Below are 9,310 nucleotides of genomic sequence, written 5' to 3'. Positions count from 1 at the left end.
CTTTTTTTATCAAAAAACCCTGTGTTTTTCACAGTTCTGTTAGGGGAATGATAGGACAACTTGACCAAACATATTTAAAATGTGGGCTTGGGGATGGTGCTGGAGGGTGGAAGGGATGTTGTTCCTGGTTGCAGTGGATCCAGATGAACATTTCTCATGAGTAATCACAGAATCACAGAATGCCTGGTGTTTGAAGGACCCTTAAACTCCACACAGTCCCAAAGTCTTGCCATGAGCAGGGACCCTCCCACCAGACCAACCACACCCAGCAGAGCCCTGTTTTTCCAGTTTAAAAACAAGGATGCTGTGCAGGACAGTGATGATTTGCCATGGGTGATGCTGTGTTGGCTATCACCAACCACCTCCTTATTTTCCTTGTGCCTTAGAGAGGAGCATCTGCTCCGTGATCTCGAGGCACACCAAGGTGGCACTGACTGTTCCTGTAGTTCCCTGTGCCTTTTTTTTTTTACTTTTTTAAAAATGGGGGCTCTGTTTCCCCTTTTACAGTGAGTGGGAGTTTCAGAGGCGTGCCACAACTTCTCAGATGTGATGGATGGTGGCTCAGTCACTCCCTCTGCCAGTTCCCTCACAGCCTGTGAGAGTGTTCTCAGCTAAATGAATGCAGGGGACAGATTGTGCAATGACTTATCTCTAGGAGGGACTAAGCTGGAGAATGAGTGTGGTTTAGAAATATGGAGGGGAGGATTATTTTGATATTAAAAGCCGAGAGATCGAGCGCCAAAATACAGAGCTAAAATCAAATTTAATTATTCTTTTCAGTACTTAGAATATCTTGCAGAGGTTTGTCTTCATTTCTGTATTCATTTAATAATTTGCATAGCACGACACAAGCTAGATGTGTATATGGGACCCTCAGATATAGTAAATTATAAGGCAATGCCAATTTATCTTGATTAAATCCATCTGAAGTCTAGGTACAAAAGATGAAACTTTTTGTTTCTGGCACTGTCCTTTAGTGTTCTGATTTGAATTGAAACATGTTGGCTGCAAAAACAGCCCTGAATACTTCACAGGTCTGTACCAGGGTGTTGTGCTCCAGTCCCATTTCTCCATGTGGCTTTCTATTTTAAACAAGGTTGAATTTTGGTGCAGGGCACTAAATACATGTGGTGTCACTGCACACTCAGGGAAACTGCCTCTATAATTTCTTAGGCATTAAAAGGAATTTAATTGCATTGCCAGTTGCTTCATTTGATCTTTTTAAAGGATGAACACAGTGCATTGTGGTTCATGCTGCTGAGTGAATCAGGATTTTTATGAATGTGAACAGGATATCTCAGTCACTTAAGAATGAAGGTTAGCATTTCTCAAACCCATTGAAGAATATGGGTGTGTTTTCAAAGTTCAAAATCTAAAAGCTGCAATTAAAACATTGTCTTCTATGTATTTTTTTTAAAAAAATCTGTCACTCCCCCCCTCCTTAACTCTAAAAAGAATGAGAAAATAAAATAACAGAGCAGCAGTTCTTCCAGAGTGAACCCTTGTCATGATTTAATGCTTATTGTTTCTTATGCCAACTTAATTCTTCTAACTTTTGGCATGCCCAGAGTATGAAGTCAGTCCAGACTTCAAATGCTTTTTCATTTCCAAAAGGGAGTGTGATTTATGTGTCCTGCAGTGAGTAGCAGAGCTGGACCCAGGTGTGGGGAGAGGTAAAATGAGGATACACTCTCAGCAGAGAGCCGCTGCTCCAAGGTGAGGTTACCTGTCCAAGGTGAGGTTACCTGTCCAAGGTGAGGTTACCTGTCCAAGGTGAGGTTACCTGTCCAAGTCTCAGGAGCTGAAGGGACCTGGAGCTGCTTGGTGCTCTTAATGCAGGGGAAATTTTGGAGTCTTAATGAAATTACTGTGAGGGCTTTTAAGGTATTTGCAGGATTTCTGTTGTGGCTTTTAAGCAGTTTTGTCCTGGGTAGCTGCACACAGGAATTCCTTTGGATTCACTTCTCCCAGTCCAGCCTGCACATTTATCCTGGTGCTAACAGCATCATGTGAGAAGCCTTTGCAGGAAAGGCTCTGGAACACTGCAGCTGAACAAAGTGCCCCAAATTAATATCATTGTTATTTTTCTGTGGAGGAGAGGCATTGCAGCAAGCAGGTTTTTACAGATAACCTCCAGCTCTCTGCAGACACAGAATCACTTTTGTGGGCGTTCTCATCTGGGGGTTCTGTTTGAGATTTGGAGGTTCTGTTTGAGATTTGCTTTCTGCACGGAGTAAATCCCTTGGTTTAATCAAATGCCAGAAATGTTTTGGGGAAGAAAATAAACCAGAGGGTTTTTATAGTTAAAGTTAAGAATAAACTTTTCAGGAGTGCCTAAATGAAGATGCTGGGTTTGATTTACAAAGGTGCTTAACTGGTTAAATTACAGAGGGAGGGTGAGAGTTACAGAAGTGCAAGGGTACCTCATTCTCACACTTGCTAAGATTTTTTACTTTTTCCTGTCATTATTACTAAGTGCTCCTGCAGCCCTTGAGGGGCTGAAAGACTTTATTTCATAAACAGCCCAAAGCTACAGAGGCACAGGAAAAAATTTATCCAGAGAGGCAGCTCCTCCTGCGAGCAGCCTCCCACAGGTATGTGCAGGATTTCTCAGCAGTAATATTGCTGAGGGATGCCTCGGTGGGTGAGGTTCACAGGCAAAGTCCTGCACTTTGTGCACCTTGGATCCTGTTCAAATGGCTTTCTCCTGGCTGTTTATTTCTTTGGAAGTGTTTTGGGAGGTTTTTTGTCACTCTACAGGCATCTCCACGTGCCGTGGGAAATCACTGCAGGGAGATGTCACTGCAAAGCCGAGTGCGGTGGTTCCTACAGTCATTTCTCACTTGAGTAATGTTTTCAGTGCCTTTAAAAGCATTGGTGCTCCACACAGACACTTTATAGAGGAGTCCTGGATCCTCTGGTGGGAGGGAATTTCTCCCACTAGACAGTACTTCGTGTTTAAAAGTGCTGATCTCCACAAGCAGGAGTGGAGGGAGCTGCTGGAGATAGCAAGGTGTATCCATGCCATCTACAGGTGGAAGGATGAACCTGGGAATGTGCAGCTCTGGCATCTCCCGGGTCTGCTGTCCTGGATCCTGCTGCCGTGGCACTCCATTGGTGATCGATTGAGGGATGGGAAGACACATTTGGTGATCAGAATTCTATTTTACTCAGGTTTCCCAAAAGCTTATTTACTATTTTAGGCAGGTTAGTAATTTCTACTACAACAACCAGGTTAAAAATCACACAGAAAACTCTTTTTGCATGCAGAAGTTGATGGAATCTTCTCTCTTCCCATAATTTTAATCCCACCTCCTGTAATTTTCACAGCTCTGTTTGTTCCTGACCTGGCATGTTGGTTATCAAACCAGCTCTGCTAATTGAGTCTGACTCTCTGTCTTGTGCATTCCCACATCCCTCAGCTCTGCCCCACAGGGAGAGGCAAGGGGACAGAGCCCATCCCTCCTTCTGGCAGTGGCAGCAGGGAATCAGCAATTTTGGGGACGTGGCTGACTCCTGTCACAGCAGCTGTGGCTGTGGGTTTTTCATCTTCTTTCCTGATGAAATGCTCAAGAGATGCAGTTAGTGTTTGGACTCAGATGTTTGTTAATTCTCATCTATAGTGCAGTCTCACTGGTTGTGAGCTCTAGCTAGCAAAGTAGACTCTTTGCAAGGTCTTTTAAGCACAAATTGTCCAAGTATGAAACGACATCTAAATTATTTTTACTTTTAACCCAATAACCAACCGCCCATGGCCCACAATGTGGATTTTTCTATCCAAATACAAAAAACCACCCAAACCCATGAAGAAGAAGGTGGAAAAGAAGGACTGGCCTCTGCCCTAAATCCTCCCTCTTGCTTTATATATATTACTATATTCTAAAGCCCTAAACTCTAAGTTTTCCACCCTGTGATATCACACACTTCTATTCAAACTCCACCCCCACAATCCCAGTGCTATCACTCAATTTTGGGAGCCTTTTCCACAGCCTCAGGTGGAATGCAGTGTTTGCTTGGGAATCAGTGCCTGTCAGCACAGAAATCCTGAAATTCTCAGTGCCCAGGGGTTCAACATGTGGCATTTGTGTCCCTCTGTCACCCTGGCAGGAGATGTGAGCCCAAAACAGGCTGCTGAAAATAAAATGCTCATAAAATAAAATGCTCATGAAACCCCTGTGATGAAGGGGACAATGTGAAGGGGTTTTGTCAGTAGAGAAGGGGCAGGACGAAGCCAGTGGAGCCCAACAGTTTGTCAGGGAAGAGAAAACTTTTTAATTGACCATCAAACCATAATTTTGGATACCTGAGGAGGAGAGGCATCAGCATGTGTCAGCACAGATAGGCAGCAATCTGCCCTGGCTAGACAGCAACATGATTACTTCTGGAATAATGTCAATGATTTGGAAGGGCAGTAAGCTGATTTGGGCTGTTTCAAATGAAGGGAGGAGGTGGGATACACCTCCTCCCCTCATTTATTCAAGCTGTTTCATTTAAATTGGTTGTTTACAGCTGTTTTTTAAATAGGAGAAAATTAAACCTGTACCTCTATTTTGAAGGATTTACTTTCATTTTGTTGTGGCCTGTTCCAAAATAAGGTCAAACTGAGGACAAACACCATCTTAGCCATTTTCTTTCCACGTTTCTTAATGTTTTTGTGATTTCCTTCATCTTAGCCTAGGAGATCCTAGGAAAAGGTGTGGAGTGCATGATAGGAAATACTAGTAAACAGTTTAAATTTTATCAGAAAAAAAAAATTCTTATATTGTCAGGAAAACTTTACTTAGGAAGCGTTTAGTATCTGCAAAACCTTTGGAACCAGTCAGGAATTGTGCACATCCCATGGTGGGACCTCATCTCCTGAGCAGCATTCAGGGCTGGAGCACCTGAGCTGGTACCTGTCCCCCTTGGCATGGAGCTGATGTGGCACCTTTGGTTGATCCACAGCTTTAGGGTTTAGCTTTGGTTTTTGCAGGTTTTGGGTGTTTTTTGTGGTTTTTTGGTTGGCTTGGGTTTTTTTGGTTTTGTTTTTGTTGGTGTTTTTTGTGGGTTTTTTGTGGTTTTTTGTGGTTGGTTTGTTTGTTTGTTTGTTTGTTTTGTTTTGGTTTTTGGGGTTTTTTTTGTGGTGGTGGTTTTTTGGGGGGGTTTTTTGGGTTTTTTTTGTTGGTTGGTTGGGGTTTTTTTTGGTTTTTGTTTTTTTTTTTTCACCCTTCTCATTATGCTCCAGATTAACTACAACAGTTCTTTTAAAAGGGAAAATGCACTGAGCTGTTGGACAGACAAGATTAGAGGTGTAACACAGAGTGGCTGTGACATGAGATTTCTGCTGTAACTCTGCCTGAGTTTCCTGCTGCTGGAATGAGGGAATCTCTTCTCTCCTCACTTCAGCTCTGCAATCTCCCCTTGCTCTTGGAGCTCCTCTGTTTTCCTGTGTGAGGGCCAGGGCCGTGCCAACAAACTGCATTTTGGAGATGAGGTTATGCCAAGACACTCTGATTTATGACCAAAATATCAGTCTTGTCTCAACTTCTTTGCACAACTTATCCTAATGGCATCTCCTGTTTTCTGGGAGGAGAAGCAGAACCTTAGCTCACAGCTCAATTTATATTAATTGCTTTTCCTTCTGACGTGCTTGGACCAAACTTTTGATGCTTGTTTTGCAGGAGTTTAGGGAAGGCAATCAGCAGCACCACGGTCTGCTGTACAGCACATTTCAAACAATTAATATGACATTTTTCTGAATTAAAAATAACTAGTAGCATAAATGATCAAAGTGGTTTGTCAAAGAACAAACGTGTGTGCTGACTGAAAACCTTTGAAGGCACCAGCCCATTAACACCCTTTAAATCGATGATTTCTGGGGCTGTGCTGGAGAGAAGGCTTTGTGGGCATCCTCCAAACACCTCGGGGGTATGTAAATTTTATCCCTGAGATGCTGACAATCAGTTAAAAAGCCTTTTGGTGTATCTTACCTTCCTTTTCCCCATCTGTTCTTCTTTTGGAAGTGCAGCACTTTGGCTGGAGGCTGCAGGTGCTGTGTCCAGAGAGGATGTCAGGGTGTAAACTATCTAAAATTTTTAAATTTAAATCTATTTAAATAGGTCCTTTAAATCCTTTATCAGCATGGGCTGACTCTGACACTCCAAACTAACTCTAACAGGCAGCTTCTGGTTATTCAAGCACATCCTCATTTGCCTTCCCAATTGCTGATGGAAAGAGGAGGTGAATGGGAACTCTCAGTGACAGAAGGATTTAGCAGAAAACCTTGGGCAGCCAGCAAATATCTGGTGTAGAAAGCAACAGAAATTTAGAAATTTTAGCCCCAAAGCTCTAGGTATGTTGTGCCATTAAGACATTTTTATTCTATCTGCTCAGCTCTATCTCCACTGCATAAAAATTCCTACCAGCCCTTTTAAATTTAGGCAAATGAAGGGCACACGCTGAACTACTTGTTATTAATATCTCAGCACTATTTTCTAATTCCCAATTCATACTTGAAATGGATTAAAACTGCTAATCCTTGGCAAGGCAGCAAAATTTGATGCTAATTTATCGACGTGCTCTTTCAAGAAACTTGGGGCTTCTTGTCTATAAATTAAATTTAAGCAGAGCATTCCAGACCCTTTCCAAGTCAGAGGGTGGAGAGTGGAGCTCTGTGTGCTGACACACCACGTCCTTGACCTTGGGGTGCATTTGGCTGGGGAGGGGAGGTCTCTTTTCTCCCAGAGGGATGAGTTTGTGCCTTGTAGGTGTCCCTCAAGGCTGGCTGTGCCCATGAGCTGCCCTGGCTCACTCTAGAGAGTTTTAACCTCTTCCCCTGAGTTTTTCCTCCTGTCCCTGGCTCAGGCTCTGCTCTGCACCGTGGTTGAGCTGCCCCAGATGTGGGATGTCTCTGCTGAGCCTCTGTTGTTCTTCTGGGAATTGTTTTGAGCCCTTGCACATTTTTTTTTCATTACCTCGCAGCTTAATTTCCATCTTAGCCCTGTGCATTTGTCAGCAGCGTGCTCCTTTATAAAAGGGAGTGGATTGTTTTCAGAATATTGCAATTACCTGGCAGCTGTTGCTTTCCTTGGTTGTTGTTCTCTTGTCTGGGGAGGAGTAAATACTGGGAGCTGAGAAAATCCTGCCACAGGAATCTGTGCTCTGTGCCCTTCTCAAAAGTGAGCAGAGCTGCCCTTTGCTGGAGCCAGCCTTTTCCAAGAGATTTTTCCAGGAGATTTTTGAAGCAATTTCAGGCCACCACTGCCTCCTTCATCCCCTCTGTTATCCCTGATATTTTTTGTTTGGAAATGTAAAAAAAGAGTTGTTCATAATTTGACAAATAAGTCTAAATGAAAGTTTTTCTGAAGAATATTTGTTTAAATGGCAATTATCACCTCAGACGTTTCTGGGAAACTGGCAGCATGTTTTATCAAATCTAAATGACTTTGCAATTAAAGAAAGGGAAATTGCCAATGAACCCAGACAAAAGTTTCTGACAACCTGACTGCAGGAATGTTCTTGCTAGCTCTGAAAAAAAATCCTTTATTTAATTCAACCTGTGATTCCAGGCATCATGATAGGAAGCAGCTATATGCAGGTATATTTTTAAAACCAAGAACTTCTGTCTGACTGCCCTTCAAAGGTTTATTTCCAATAAAGTTTTGGAAATTCAGAGGAGAGTGACACTTGTAATTCCTAAATCCTGAGGCTGGGTTGATGGGGTTGGTGACTGATAAATTAATGCTTGCACAGGTTCTTTTGGTGGTGCTGGGAGTTCCTGGCAGTCACTTTTCACCTTCAATCCAAACCCTTTCCCACCTGTATCAAACACAGGGAGAGCTCAGCTGAGAGTCCTGGAATGCCCTGTCCTCTCCCCAGACAACAGTTTTAAGGGGAAAAATCAAATTATGTCTGAGCCTGAATGTGGCAGGGGTGGAAGTGAGTGCTGGGAAGTGATTCCTGGCAGGATCCTCAGCCTGGAGAGTTAAAGGCACACTAAATTTTCCCAATATAGTGATTATTTCACTGCTAATAAAGCTGCGTGCCAGGAGGAGGACAGGACTGGATCTGCCTGGTGTTTGAGGCAGAGCTGGCTCCCATTTACACTGCTGAAAAGTCTCTGACAAAAAGCTACTGGCTAAGACACGTAATGTTAATTACAGATAATGTCGGCTGAAATACCTGCAGGAGACAGGCAAGAGCTGCAGCCTGTGGAATCCAAAGGGACTTGTTCTGAGTGGCATTAATTTTTAATGCTTTAATCAGGATAAAATCCCTCTACCGAGTCTTAAGGGGAGTGGGAGTAGTCTGTTTAATTTTTTGAATATGACCTGAAGGGGAAAGCAATAATTTCAGCAATCTCTGGTGATGAGGAAGTTCTTAACTGGACAACAGCAAAAAAGAAACCCCTCACTTTTACCCAAGACATTTAAAATTCAGCTGAAGGCATACAGACAGCACCAATTCCATTATCTTTATAATCCATTCTGTAAGATTTAAATCTCTTGCATGCTCTTCGGTTTTTTTGGGTGGGTTTTTTTTTTTTCCTTTTCTATTTTTTTTTCTTTTCTTTTTTTTTCTTCTTTTTTTTTTTTTTTTTTTCTTTTTCCAAGTGAGGCTTCATGCTGCCCTGACAGAAAATTCCCTGCTAAAGCTGAAAGGGTTTTTGCCTAGGTAGAAGCAGGTTTTTCTCTCCCCTGCTGCTACCCTTGTGCAGGCAGGGCTGGGCAGGGACAGGACTCTGCAGCCCCAGCAGCTCCTCCTGCTGCTCTGATAAAATCCCTCCTCACCACAGCACAATGGTGCATTAATAACCTTTCAAAACCCGGAGCTGTGTTCTACAGGTGTGCCAGGCATATGGCTGCTCCCCTATTAGCAATGCAAATTTAATCAACTGGAATAATATTCAAAGGGTTGGCTCAGCACGAGCCAGCAGCCAACAAGCAGTTGCCACTTCTCCCTGCTTTTGACAAACATAAGAAAGATCTTTGATTAAAACTTCAGTTCTCCTTAAAACTGATATCCCTTTGAATGAAAGGAAGCAACATCCTCTAGAAGTTCTATTCTATTTCTACCGTCACTTCCCAAGAAAACTGCTTTTTATGTCCAGCTTTCAGCAACATCAGAGAGAAAAATCTGTTGCTTTCCAGTTGAAAGGCAATCCCTGTCACCAAACGTGCTGGAATTCAGCAAAGTGACAAAGTTCAGCTTGATCTGCATATTTTCCCGTGCGAGACATTTATTGCATTTCAATTTGATTTCCTAGCACGACGCTGTTTGTTGCTCCCTGGCTCTTGCTAACAGCCTCAATATGCTGCCTGTCTCCTCCCCT

The sequence above is a fragment of the Prinia subflava genome, chromosome 20, assembly GCF_021018805.1.
Source record: "Prinia subflava isolate CZ2003 ecotype Zambia chromosome 20, Cam_Psub_1.2, whole genome shotgun sequence".
NCBI classification, from domain to species: domain Eukaryota; kingdom Metazoa; phylum Chordata; class Aves; order Passeriformes; family Cisticolidae; genus Prinia; species Prinia subflava.
Note: the sequence above shows the minus strand (reverse complement) of the source record.